The sequence below is a fragment of the Rhinoraja longicauda genome, chromosome 20 (genome assembly GCF_053455715.1).
Source record: "Rhinoraja longicauda isolate Sanriku21f chromosome 20, sRhiLon1.1, whole genome shotgun sequence".
NCBI lineage: Eukaryota > Metazoa > Chordata > Chondrichthyes > Rajiformes > Arhynchobatidae > Rhinoraja > Rhinoraja longicauda.
In genome coordinates, this window is record NC_135972.1 from 18,534,346 (window position 1) to 18,548,757 (window position 14,412).

General features: G+C 44.8%; 1 protein-coding gene and 1 long non-coding RNA gene across 3 annotated transcripts in view; one reads left to right on the forward strand and one right to left on the reverse strand.

The window, feature by feature from the left end:
• LOC144603602 (A disintegrin and metalloproteinase with thrombospondin motifs 20) overlaps positions 1-14,412 on the reverse strand; it is a 272,822-nt gene that overhangs the window by 49,867 nt on the left and 208,543 nt on the right. The gene's annotated exons all lie outside the window — the stretch shown is intronic.
• LOC144603603 (uncharacterized) overlaps positions 1-14,412 on the forward strand; it is a 66,624-nt gene that overhangs the window by 20,039 nt on the left and 32,173 nt on the right. The window contains exon 1 of one of the 2 annotated variants that reach the window (XR_013548643.1): positions 468-597. The exons of the other annotated variant lie outside the window; for it this stretch is intronic. This is a non-coding gene — a long non-coding RNA (uncharacterized LOC144603603). Of the gene's footprint in view, positions 1-467; positions 598-14,412 lie in introns of those variants that run through there. 2 annotated transcript variants of the gene reach the window in all.

Sequence of the window (14,412 nt, forward strand, 5' to 3'; positions counted from 1 at the left end):
CAAATAACCGTGCCTCCTGGATTACGTCATCAACCATTCAGCATTTGTTGCATAACAGTAGTATATCACATCCATATAGAAACATGCTCCTCCTTTCCACAAAAAGCTCATCCACTGGGCCATGAGCTAATCAAAGTTATTAATCCTCTTTGGGAAAGAACAGAGCAACAACTAAAACACTCACTCTTCTCTGTATTTCTCTCTCTCTCTCCCTCTTTCTCTGTCTCTCTTTCTCCCTCACACACACACACTCTCTCTCTCTCTCTCTCTTCTCTCTCTCTCCTCTCTCTCTCCCTCTTCTCTCTCTCTCTTATCTCTCTCTTCCCTCTCTCTCTCTCTCTCTCTCTCACACACACACACACACACACACACACACTCTCTCTCTCTCTCTCTCTTCTCTCTCTCTCCTCTCTCTCTCCCTCTTCTCTCTCTCTCTTATCTCTCTCTTCCCTCTCTCTCTCTCTCTCTCTCTCACACACACACACACACACACACACACATATATTGTTACAGTATCAGGAGACCAGTCAAAGAGTTTTCAAGTTTGATTTCACCCTGTGAACTGCTCCATGCACCACCACAGAAAAACAAGACCAGGTAGGTTCATGCTGATTTCCTGCACTCTAATATGAAATTGAAAAATAAGTATTTATGAACAAGGAGCAAAAGGAATCACGAACTACAATCTATGTTCCTTGACTTTTGGCTTATAGCTTGAGCTAATTGTATTTTTTTAAATCTGGAAAATGATTTCAGAATTGCAAAATGACTGCGAGTTTTAAATGCACTGCAAAGTATGCTGTTTGTTGTTGAGAACTCCTAGAAAATGGGACATTGCACTAATATTGTTCATGTTAGTAATCACAGTTCTACTGTAAAGAATTGCATGGAAAGTAATGTTTGGTAGATTTTCACAAAGAAACAGCAAACCATTGGGTTCCAGTTATATCACCAGTAGAATATACAGAACGTGAAACAGACATTGAGAATGTTAAATGTTGTTCTCAGGAGTTTATAACAAATAATTTTATTCTATGCTCCATTTTGCAACTGTTGTTGGCAGTTTCCGTTTCCTTAGCTTTTGAAGATCAGCAGATATACCTGGGAGAGTTAATGGGCCCTTGGAAGAGCTCAGATGACATCATGAACTGCCTGAACTTAAACTCAAGCAATCTGTGATTATCAGACCTCAGATCAGGTTACACGCTTACATCACTTTCAGATAATCATTATTATATGTTTCTATTGGTCTTTTCGTATTGTAGCAATCTTTCTGGCATGTGGTGGAAAGTTGAAGTAGTATAAAAATGGAGGCCAGCTGTTAACGGCAATTGTCACAGAATAGCTGAAGGATATACATTAACATATTTCTAACTCCATCAGACTGCACTGCGTTCTTTTGTCAAGTGGAATGAAATCAAATTATATTGAAGATTAAAATCATAGATTGAGTCAGAGAAACAGCAGGGAACTGGCCCTTTGAACCACCATGACCAAACCAACCATAAAGCATCAATTTACATAAATCTTACATTAATTGATTTTTTTCCCCCTGCATTCTCATCAACTTAATCCCACAGATTAAACTATCTACCCAACACACCCTGTCCAATTTACAGAGAATTTACCAACCCGCATGTCTTTGGGATGTGGGAGGAATCCAGGGAATGCCGAAGAAATCCACATGATCACAGGGAGAAGATGCAAACTTCACTCAGAGAGTCAGGATTGAACCCAGATTATAAGGTCATAAGGTCATAAGTGATTGGAGCAGAATTAGGCCATTCAGCTCATCAAGTCAACTGTCATTCATGGCTGATCTATCTCTCTCCCCTAACCCCATTCTCCTGCCTTCACCACATAACCATTGACACCGGTACTAATCAAGAATCTATCTATCTCTGCCTTAAAAATATACATTGACTTGGCCTCCATACCCTTCTGTGGCAAATAATTCCAGATTCACCACCCTCTGACTAAAGAAATTCCTCCCCATCTCCTCAAGGAACATACGTTAATTCTGAGGCTGTGACCTCTAGACTCTCCCACTAGTGGAAACATCCTTCTCCACATCCACTCTATCCAAGCAGATCTCTGGAACTGTGAAGCAGCAGCTCCACCAGTTATATCACTAAAAATGATCCAAAAGTGATTGGAATCAAAACATAGTGTTAGAATATAGTGAGACTCTTGACACAATCTAAAACATGCAGACTGATTTTGTTCCATTGTAGCTATTTCAGCTTATACAGCCAATTTATCAACATGAAACAATAGACTCGGAGGCAAAATAATTGGCCCTCAAAGTATGTATATATTTATACATGTATATATACATGTTGCATTAACAAAGGAATTGATAATAGCTTACACTTTGTGCAAACACTTTCCTTGTCACATTGGGAGATGATAATATACAAATTGTTATAAGATGAAATAACCCCAATTCCTAGTGTGCAGAGTCTATGGGGAGCTCTTCATACACAGAGGGGAGTGATTTACTAGCAGTAATTTCACTTTAGGGACCACATGAAGGCTCAAATGTTCATGCTTCACAATTATTGTTGTCCAATCACTATTCGCGATTATATTGTCGACCAGTGATCACAATTGGCCCCAAAATAATTCCAATTAGGGTCAGACAGTTCATGAATTAACGTTAGGTTTTCCCAAGACCTACAGAGTACCGTGATCTCCTTTGGAATATCATTCGTAGGTTCACTTATTCAAAAGCAATCACTGATAAATGTTAATCCTAGTGGTTGGCTTTGTTTTTCTGGACGTGGACTCCATCCACAATTATTCCTCCTCAATGTTCCCTCTGGAATACAGTGAGGGCAGGACTGAGTTTACTGAAATGACCTGCATGGTTGAATGACCTGGTGTGCAGGCCTAGGCATCAAGTGCATTATCTGTGCACAAAGGCTGACTCCCACCAGATTAGACCTCAGCAGGATGCAGAAAAAGGAGCAACTGGAAGAAAAGGTGATGCGAATGCAATCAGTCACAAGACTGGAGGGTGTTTAGTTTAGTTTAGTTTAGAGATGCAGCGTGGAAGCAGGCCCTTCGGTCCACCGAGCCCGCACCGACCTGCGATCCCCGCACTCTAGTATTATCCGACACACTAGGCCAATTAAAATTTTTACCAAGCCAATTAGCCTACAAACCTGTACGTCTCCAGTGTGGGAGGAAACTGGAGCACCTGGAGAAACCCCACGCAGGTCACGGGAAGAACTAACAAATTCCACATAGACGGCACCTGTAATCAGGATCAAACCAGGGTTTCTGGTGCTGTAAGGCAGAAACTCTACCGCTATGCCACCATGGCTAATGTTATCCCTCTGTTTAAGAAAGGAAAAGCCTGGGAACTATAGATTGGTGAGCCTTACATCAGTGATGTCATTTATTGGAGGGGTTTCTGAGAGACAGGGTCAATCACCATTTGGAAAGCGAGGACCGATTAGGGATAGTCAGCAATTTGATTGAGTTTTTTGAAGAAGTGACACAGAAGATTGATGAAAGCAGTATGGTAGATATTGTCGACATGGACTTTAAGCACGATCTTTAAGAAGGTACCACATGGCAGGCAGGCTGCTCTAAAAGGTTGGATCACATGGCATTCAGGGCGAGTCTGCAAAATAACCTTCTACCATCACCCTCTGTCTCCTGTCTTTATCGGACACCAAATTGACATAAAGACAGGAGACAGAGGGTGGTGGTAGAAGGTTATTTTGCAGACTGGAGGCCTTTTACAACTGGTGCATCAAAGAGATCAGTGCTTAGTTCACTGTTCTTCGTGTATATCAATGATTTGGATGCAAATGCAGGTGGCATGGCTGGTAATTTTGTGGATGACATTAAAATTGGTGGTATAGTGGACAGCAAAGAAAGTTACGTTTTCGATGACGATTACAATGGGATCTTGATAAATAAAACCAATAGGCTGACGAATGGCAAATGGAGCTTAACTCAGTTGAATGTGAGGGGTTGCATTTTCAGTAAGACATATCAGGACTGGACTTACACAGTAAATCGTAGGGATTTGGTGAGTGTTGTAGAACTAGGGGGTAGGTAAATAGTTCCATGCAAGTAACAACACAGGTAAACAGGATTGTGAAGATGGTTTTTGACACACTTGAGTTCACTGGTCAGGGTTTGAGTATTGGAGCATGTGACGGCATGTTACAGCTGTACAAGACATTAGTAAGGCCACATTTGGAACACTGCGTACAGTACTAAATGACTTTGCATCTGTTTTCACCAAGGTGAAGAACATGGAGGACAGTAAAATCAGTCTGGCGAATACTAAAATGCAAGGGCAGTTTGAAATTAAGATAGAACTCTTGAAGAGCATCAAGGTGGATAAATCTCCAGAACCTGATGGCATCCATCCCAGGTCATTGAGAGAGGCAAGAGAACAGATTGCAGAAGGCTTGACAAGGATCTTGTCAAGCATCTTCTCTAGCCACAGGTGAGGTCCCGGAGAACTTGAAAGTAGCTAATGTTGTTTGTGTATTTAAGTAGGGAAGTAGAGAGAATCAAGGGAATTATAGGCAGATGAGCTGTTGGAGAGGATTCTTTGGAATAGGGTTTACTCCGATTTGGAAGAGAATGGATTAATTAGGGACAATCATGGATGGCTTCGTACATGACAGGTTGTGTCGTACTAACTTAGTCAGGTTTTTTAACATAACATAACATAACAACACTTTATTGTCACTCGGCACAACACCGAGCGAAATTTCAGCAGTCACACAAAACACAGCAAAAAAGAAAAGAACACAGGACACCCGACCCCAACACAAACATCCATCACAGTGACTCCAAACACCCCTCACTGTGATGGAGGCAACAAAACTTCCCCTCTCTTCCCCCCGCACCCACGGACAGGCAGCTCGACCCCTACCGAGGCAAACGACACGCACAGCCCCCGCAAGGGGATGGAAGGCCCCCCGGCCGAGCCGCCCCGGGCACCGAAACGTCCCGCAGCCACACCGGGCGATGTTAAGTCCAACGGCCGAGCCACACCGGGCACTGATACGTCCCGCGGCCGCACCGGGCGATGTTAAGTCCAGCGGCCAAGCCACACCGGGCACTGAAACGTCCCGCAGCCGAGCCGCACCGGGCACTGAAACGTCCCGCAGCCACACCGGGCACTGAAACGTCCCGCTGCCGAGCCGCACCGGGCACTGAAACGTCCCGCAGCCACACCGGGCACTGAAACGTCCCGCAGCCACACCGGGCACTGAAACGTCCCGCAGCCACACCGGGCACTGAAACGTCCCGCAGCCACACCGGGCACTGAAACGTCCCGCAGCCACACCGGGCACTGAAACGTCCCGCAGTCACACCGGGCACTGAAACGTCCCGCAGCCACACCGGGCGATGTTAAGTCCAGCGGCCAAGCCACACCGGGCACTGAAACGTCCCGCACCCGAGCCGCACCGGGCACTGAAACGTCCCGCAGCCACACCGGGCGATGTTAAGTCCAGCGGCCGAGCCGCACCGGGCACTGAAATGTCCCGCGGCCGAGCCGCGCCTGCGATGTTAAGGCCCACAGCCGAGCCGCGCCCCGGGGAAGAGACCCAATAAAAGAAAGGTTTCCCCCCGCCCCCCCCACCCCACAACCCCCCACCCCCACCACACATACACAGCCAAAAACAGAAACAAAAACCATCCCAACACCGACACAAACAAAAAAAAAAGAAAAAAAGACAACAGACTGCCAGAGAGCCGCAGCCGTTAGGTGATGAAGATAATCGAGGAGGGTCGGGCAGTGGATTTTGTCTACATGGATTTTAGCAATCCAGAAGATTCAGATGCATGGGATTAACAGTGACTTGGTTGTATAGATTCAGAACTAGATTACTCATAGAAAACAGAGGGTTGTGGTAGAAGGACAATATTCAAGCTGGTGTTCTGTGACCAGTGGAGTTCCGCAGGGATCTGTGCTGGGACCCCTGCTGTTTGTGATATATATAAATGACTTGGATGTAAATGTAGATTGGTTGGTTAGTAAGTTTGCAGATAACACCAAGATTGCTGGGGTCACAAACTATAAGGAAGGCTGTCAAAGTATACATCAGCTGCAGAAATGGGCAGAGAAATGGTAGATGGAGTTCACTCCGAGCAAGTGTGAGGTGTTGCACTTTGGGAGGTCAAATGTAAGGGGAAAATATGCAATAAATGGCATTTAATAGCACTGATGTACAGAGGGATCCTGGGGTCTAAATCCATAACTCCATGAAAGTAGCAAAACAAGTAGGTGGAGTGGTAAAGAAGGCATATGATATGCCGTCCATAGGTCGTGGCATTGAGCGTAGGAATCAGAAAGTCATGGTGCAGCCTCGTGGGACTTTGGTTAAACCGCATTTGGAGTATTGTGTGCAATTCTGGTCGCCCATTACAAGAAAGGGTGTGGAAGCTTTGGAGAGGGTGCAGAAGACATTTACAAGAATGATGCCTGGATTAGGGGGTTGCAGCTACAAGGTGAGGTTAGACAGACTTGGATTGTTTTTGTCTGGAATGCCGTGGTTGCATGGAGACCTGATAGAAGTATATAAAATGGTGTGAATCTTTTACCCAGGATGGCATAATCAGTCATGTTAAAGGTTAAATGCAGAACTGGGCTTCCGGGCTTTGGATATTTAATGGTGAGCTGCGTCTCGAGTAAATCTCTCATCCAACATGTTTCCCACAACTTTCCAATGAGGTGCTATCAGGAATAGCATCTGCCATCTTAACTCGAGTTACTTTCAAAATATATTCGCTTTGTGTACCTAAAACCAGGGCCGTTTTTACAGCATTATGGGCCCCCGGGCAAAGCAGTGTACTGGGGCCCCTACCGTTACTCTCCCCCAACCCCCTTTCCCTACCAGCCCCCCCCCCCCCCTGTCGTGCCGGCGAAAAGCACTTACCGAAAAGCACTTAGCGATGGACTTAGGGTGCTACATTGTTGCGAAAAGCACTTACAGATCGCTGTGAGAAGCACTTAGTGACCGAAAATGTTGCGAAAAAAGCACTTATTGAACCTATATTTTTAAAGTAGTATTTATTTATTGCAAGTCACTTAACATACACAGATCAGCATGGGGCCCCTATGCTCGTGGGGCCCCGGGCAAGTGCCCATCAGACCCATGCGTTAAGACGGCCCTGCCTAAAACTATAGCCATTTCCCTAAATGATCTGAGGTGTGGGGAAAAACAACATATTGCCTTAATCACACTCAGGAATTTAATGACAGACAGCTTTGGTCCTTCAGTGTTTGTGTCATTTACAACTCTTGGTTCAATCATTCAAAACGTAATTTTGATATCTGTTCTCTCCCCAGTGGTTGTGCAGACTTTAAATAAATCATCAATTTTTCCTGTAAAAGCTGCAGCAAGCTCAGCTTAACCACAGTCAATTTATTGTTCAGCAAATAAATCTCACCTAACCTCCTTCCTTATTCTCCAAGAGACCTCCGTTTTAAATTGTTTCCTCTTCAGCCCCGAGTTTCCAACCAAAGAAACATCTTTCCACCTGTTCACTTCTTGACAGTGTGTCAAGTCTGCTGAAAATCTGTAATCTTTTGGCCTTTTTAATAGAAATCTTTTGAATGTCTCATCTTTTTATCATAACCTTCAGCCAAAACGTGATTGCAGTGTTGGCCAGCTTCAAGAGTGCCCTCACGATAAAACTGGATCGTGGATGTCTCACTGGACATGCCTCACAGTTCAAACCGGCATGCCTTGGCCATTCTCAGCATCGATGTTAGAGGAGGATCCCAACCCCAGAACCAAAACCCCACCCCACAACAGACCACCTCTCACACACCTACCCCTCCCCAGCCACCTGACTACCCTCACAAAAAGCCAGTTCCCCCACACAACTGGCCCAACCAACACCTCACCATCCCACGCCCTCCACCCACACCCCCCACCCTTCCACATACCCCATCCAATTCTCACTCACCCGATCCCCACAAACCTGGTCCACCCGCACACCCAAACTCCTCAAACCCCCAACCCCGCTCACACAGCTGATCCCTTCTATACATCAGTCCCCTCTGCTCAGACATAAACCACACAAACACCTGAACCACCCCCCCCACCACCCCCCAAACAGCAAACACCATCCCCGCACACCCAACGTCCCCATATCAAGCCACACCGCCCCCTCACATCTGCCTCCCTTGCATACTAAGGTCATTCACACACCCGGCTCACATGCACATGCTCCCTTGAACACCCGCTCCCTTACATACCCATGCTTTTACACACCTGCTCACTTGTGCACTCTTCCCCTCACACACCCGGATCTCCCGCACACACAGTTCCCATGCACACTCGACCCCCTCACACACTGAGTCCCCTCACACACCTGACCTTTAGCCCACATTGTCTCCAACTGAAGAATATTCGAGAAAATGAAGACAGTGCAACAGGACAAAATCAGGTCAGACTATCAGATATTCTGAGCCCGCTATACACCTCCTATTCTCATTTAGGATCTTAAAAAGAATCAGAGGAATTTCGACTGGTGCAATTTCAATCACCATAGTAACTCAGTGATTGACTAGCAGGAAGTTGAACCCTATAAGAGGCCACAATCTCGAAATCAGTCTGGATGTTTTAAACTACATTCATCCAGTCAGATAACATTCTCTGCTACTGCACTTAGGACACATCAAAAGCTGGTTTATGGCCTTTGGAGAATGGGGCTCAGAGAATACTCCAGGAGATGAAACGGGTTCACAAGACACTTCTGCAAAAATAACTAAAGCATCACCGAGACAGATACTTCCTCAGCTGGTCATAAAACAGAAGCAAGCTGTTATTTCCTTCAATGGCACGAAAGATTTTAAATGTTCCCTCTCTCACTTTGGTAAAAGATCAATTTTCTCCACTTGATTTCCCCTGACAAGATATGATTATTGTCATCAAAGGCAACCCACTTTGTTTTTCAAGCTTTGTTTACTCGGCAAAGCTGAGCACAAATATTGTACAAGGACATGCAATTTGCAGACCAATCAAAATATTCTGCGTGGCATTCACATTATCAGAATTAATGCCTTGCTCACAACTTGGGGATAATATTATCCAGGAGTTCATCCGATTATTGATGCTCATATCCGCACAGAGGACATGAACATTGAGACAATTTGCCATCCTCATCCTTTGAGGGTAGTAAAGTATTTCCATACAACATTGCTGTGCCTAAGCCAGCAAAGAGAAGCCTTTATTAGTGCAGTATTTTGCATATTAAGTAATCGCTTGACAAGATACGATTACTTGTCCAGGGGCTTGAGATGGTGCGATATCAAGGCAAGTCAAGTTTACTGTCATAAGCACAAGCACGGTGAAGTACAAGTACAATACAAATCTTGCTTGTGGCAACATCACAGGCACGTGATCTGGAGAGGGCAATGCATATGATGGACCGGGCTGAGTCTACCACTCTCTGCAGCCTCTTGCATTTCCTAGGCATGGGAATTGCCATATATGCCATGATGCAACCAGTCCCATTGCAGTCATAGGAAAACAGACACAAAATGCTGGAGTAACTCAGCACGACAGGTAGCATCTCTGGACAGAAGGAATGGGTGCGTTTCAGATCAAGACCCTTCTTCAGACTGAAAGTCACCAGAAAGGGAAACGAGAGATATAGACGATGATGTAGAGAGATATTAGAACAATGAATGAAAGATAGGAAGAAAAGTAACAATGACAAAGGAAACAGGTCATTGTTAGCTGTCGGCTGGGTGAGAACGAGAAGCTGGTGTGACTTGGTTGGGCGAGGGATGGAGAGAGAAGGAATGCAGGGGTTACTTGAAGTTAGAGAAATCAATATTCATACCATTGGGTTGTAAACTGCCCAAGCGAAATATGAGATTTTGTTCCTCCAATTTGCATTTGGCCTCACTCTGATAATGGAGGAGGCCCAGGACAGAAAGGTCAGTGTAGGAATGTGAGGGGGAATTAAAGTGTTTAGCAACTGGGAGATCAGGTAGGTCCTTATAGGAAGGATTGGTCTTCCTTACTCTGGGGATTGAACACCTCACATCGATATGAAACTCTTTATTTCTAAGGAACAGTCCAAAGAATTCCTGTCCTGTCTGAATTGTGAATGGTAAAAAAAATCTCTCTTTTCCACTCTCATCTGAGATTTCTTTTTCAAAAGGTTCCTGGTTCCATCTGCCACTCCGACAGCTGATCCTCGTTTCTAGGCACCATTATGATAAACTTCAGAGCCCTCAAACCTCGAGTGACCTGCTCCAGTCCAACATTGTGGCAATCCTTTTCCAGATTAAATCATTAGTTTGTTTTCATTCAAAAAAGGCACACGAGGCCAGGTCGGGGAGGAAGAGTGGAAAGGGATGAGACAGAGGCTGGTGGGCAGTAGGTGGAAGGGATGGATGGTGGGCAGATGGAACCAGGTTGGGGAAGGGGGTAAATAAGGAGAATCAAGGGAGAATCAAGCCCGGTGAATAGGTATGAGGGTAATGGGCCAATGGAAACAGTGTGTGTGGGTGTGTGTGTGTGTGTGTGTGAGGGGGAGATGATGATAACATGTCCAGGTAACAGGGGGTGGGAGAAGGGGAATGGAAAAGGTGAACAAAGGGAGAGAGACCCTGGGTGGACTGGTGGGAGAGGGACACAGGGAGAGTAGGTTACCTGTAATTGGAAAATTCATTGTTCATACCATGGGGCTTTCCACGAAGCAGATGAGGCGCTGTTGTTCTAGTTTAGCCTTGCGGTGGCAGTGCAGAAGGCCGAGGATAATCAGGTTTGTGTGGCAATGGGAAGGGGAGCTGAACGATATGTCACTTCCCAACCAAGACTTTCTCTGAGAAGACCTCATGAAAGATATTATACATATTTTCAACTTGCTGATTATGAGGACAAATATACCAGAGCAGTTCACAATCTGCTTGCTTTGAGAGCATATTTAGGGCCCAGATTGCAAAGGCAGAGCTTCTGCCAAAGACTACAGCCTCAAGTGCTCCTTGTTAAAAGACTGCAGTTGTGAATTATGACCAAAAAATGATTGCAGATGTGCTTAGAGACTCTCATAGCAGATGTATAAAACCAATAAAAATACCAAGCTAAGGACACTGGTGGATAAGGGGCGTTACAGATTCCACACAGGCTGATTAGCCTCTGTCTGTAAGTTAGCTTACAAAGAATCCATGTTTGTTGGAGTAAAATACAGCCATCTTTCAAAATGTCAATTCTGCAACATCTGGGCAAAATGGAGGTTGAAAAAGTATTTAATTCCTTCAAGGTTCAGGTCCAACATTGTGAGGTAATACAGATTCCATTGATTGGAAAAGAAAAGCAGCCCAATTCTGAGAAAGATGCTGTGCAAGCATCGGGAGATATGAATTGCCAGATGACGAGCAAAGTCCCTTTAATTCACCTTATACCATACTTCACCTTATACCATACACCTTACATCATGGTTGGATGAATCTACAATCATCAGATCACTGCTGGTAACTTCTATCAGGTAGACTCACAGTTTAATGTCTGGTCAGTCACTGAAAATGTAACCCCACCAGTCCACTTTCAATCACTCTCAGTGCTCAGCGTTCTTACCAAAATTGTTGCCATCAGCAAAATCTGTTGGAGATTACAAAAGTCTAATAACCCTTTCTAATTGTGTGTTCACCCCCCCCCCCCCCCTCATCTCCCCACCCTCCCCCAGTCCTCCTTGCGAAGGGCTATTCTGATGACGACGTTTCTTAGTTACTAGTACTTAAACTGAGCAGCAGCTCTTTAGATCAGCGTAGAAGGCAGTGTGAATAATCAGAGGGGGCACCAGGGACCATCCAACATCACATCAGCTCGTGTTTAGGCACAGCTACCGTCCAGAGATAAAACTGACCATCATCTCCATCAGGAAGGGAGAAATGGCAATAAAATGCCTGACTCCAGTGGCCATAGATAATACGAACATATGTTTCGGTAAATAGTTTGTGATTGACCGTGGCAGTGAACAGTTCAGAAATGTTTGACTCCAGTGTCAAAACGTATAAGATTATTAAGGGGTTGGACACGTTAGAGGCAGGAAACATGTTCCCAATGTTGGGGGAGTCCTGAACCAGTGGCCACAGTTTAAGAATAAGGGGTAGGCCATTTAGAACGGAGATGAGGAAAAACTTTTTCAGTCAGAGAGTTGTGAATCGGTGGAATTCTCTGCCTCAGAAGGCAGTGGAGGCCAATTCTCTGAATGCATTCAAGAGAGAGCTAGATAGAGCTCTTAAGGATTGCGGAGTCAGGGGGTATGGGGAGAAGGCAGGAACGGGGTACTGATTGAGAATGATCAGCCATGATCACATTGAATGGCGGTGCTGGCTCGAAGGGCCGAATGGCCTACTCCTGCACCTATTGTCTATTGTCTATTGTCTATTGTTTTGGGGGGATGGTAGGCTTAGGGTGTGGCGTGGGGAACCGGGGTGAGGATAAATCAGCATCCTCTGCCGAGTCACCTAACTTGAAGCAGTCGTCCTCTCCTGTGACAAATGTACCTGGACTCTATTTGCACTGACAGCTTGGTAGCAGAAGAATGGCTACACCTGCACTGGTCTTTTCACTCTCACCCGCAGGCCTTGCCCCACTGCGTCAAGGTCATTCAAATATATAGGTCATCCAGGTCAGACAACCTACATGCCGGTACCCAGACCATGGTGATGTTTTCTGCAGAGGAGTTCGCTGAAGGGAAATTCTTCAAATGTCAAGTCATGTTTTGAAGTCAGGAACTCTAGGTGCAACCCATGGCTCACTGGAAGCAATGGTGCCTTTGAGTCAAACTGTTATGAGTCCAGAAACTGAGTACAAAACTCAGCCAGTATGGAGGGACTGCTTGACTATTACAAGAGGCATCTCTTGGGTGAGACACAGGATAAAAGATCAAGGCTCTGCCACCTTTCAGGAGGTAGACCACTCTGAAGAAGCACAGATACATTTTCATCAGTGTCCTGGCCACTGCTTGATCCTCAAGAACTATCACTGATTCCCTTGAATCCCCAAGCACTATCCTTGATTCCTTGATTCCCTTGATTCCACTGATCCTCAAGCACTATCACTAATGACCTTGTTGTCATCTCTGTGACCTTGCATTTCATTGAGGGAAGAGCCACCTGGCTCAAGAAGGCAGCATCTGTCTTCTTTTCACTGCCACCATCAGGAAGGAGGTTCAGAAGCCTGAGGATCAACACCACCACGACCAGGTTCAGGAAGAGCTATTTTCCTACATGTATCAAGTTCTTGATCCCAATTGCAATCCTAACCCCTCCACAGCAATGAACCACCTCTTGCATCACCATGGACTTGCTTTCTTCAATTATGTTTTTGCTCGGATGTCTTTTATATTGCACAGATTTCTTTTAGAAATTTCAGGTGTAATCTATGTATAACTTATCCATAGTTTTTTTTTGAGTGTTGTGTGAATCAATGCAAACAAGTTTTTTCACGGTACCTGTGCCTTACAATACTTGTGCATATCACACTTGACCTCTGTTACAGCACTCTGTTACAGTGATATATGCTGAGCACAACAATCACTCACTTCAATTTCCTTTTAAAACTAGTCTGGTTGATGGCTAATTGCTATTCAAGGTGTAGCCTAAATATATGAAAGAAAGTACAAAGGAAACTATTGAAGAATACGATACAAAATGCAACCAAGGATAACGTTCGCACCATCATAAGATAAGTCATGAAATGTGACCGTCCATGGCACATTTGGATGATAGAAGACATGTTGCACTTTGGCTGGACCGCTATTGCTGTTAACCTCCATAATTTGTGCCAGAATGATTCACTTCTCTTCTGAAATGTAGATATGGACGTGTCCAGTTAGTCCTTTTGTTCCTCTCACACTTCGATCTTCAAAGAGTTAGCGCTCAAGCAAAATCTCATCAATATTCAGCCATCTGAATTTGTAAAATCATGGAGACTTTGACAGCAGAAAGACCGCGAGGTCTGATGGAATTACTCCTGGCAATAAGTGTGGGAAAATTGCTAACACTTGGGATGATATCCCTGTGTGCTACATCAAACAGAATGCAGCTAACAATTTAACGATTTTATGACTTTTTTAGAGCGTCTTTCTACGCATGGATTATATAATTGAGGGTTTTCAATGAAGGCCTCATTGAGGATTCGTGGGTATCATAAAATCCTTACCAGATTAATTGTTTAGAAAACTAATCACCTGATCCAAAGCATGTAACAGGTCAAAGAGAATTTTTTTCCAATCTAGGACAAGAAAATAAGTTCTCAGTTGTCTAATCTGAAGATAAGCTGGTGTTATTTGCACCAGATGTTCGACTTCTGATCTCAGAAGAGCAACACAAACTGCTGTGAGTAACCTGGAATTTATTAGTTTTCTTTGAGCTTCACGATTCGGTTGTTGCTATGGCAACTG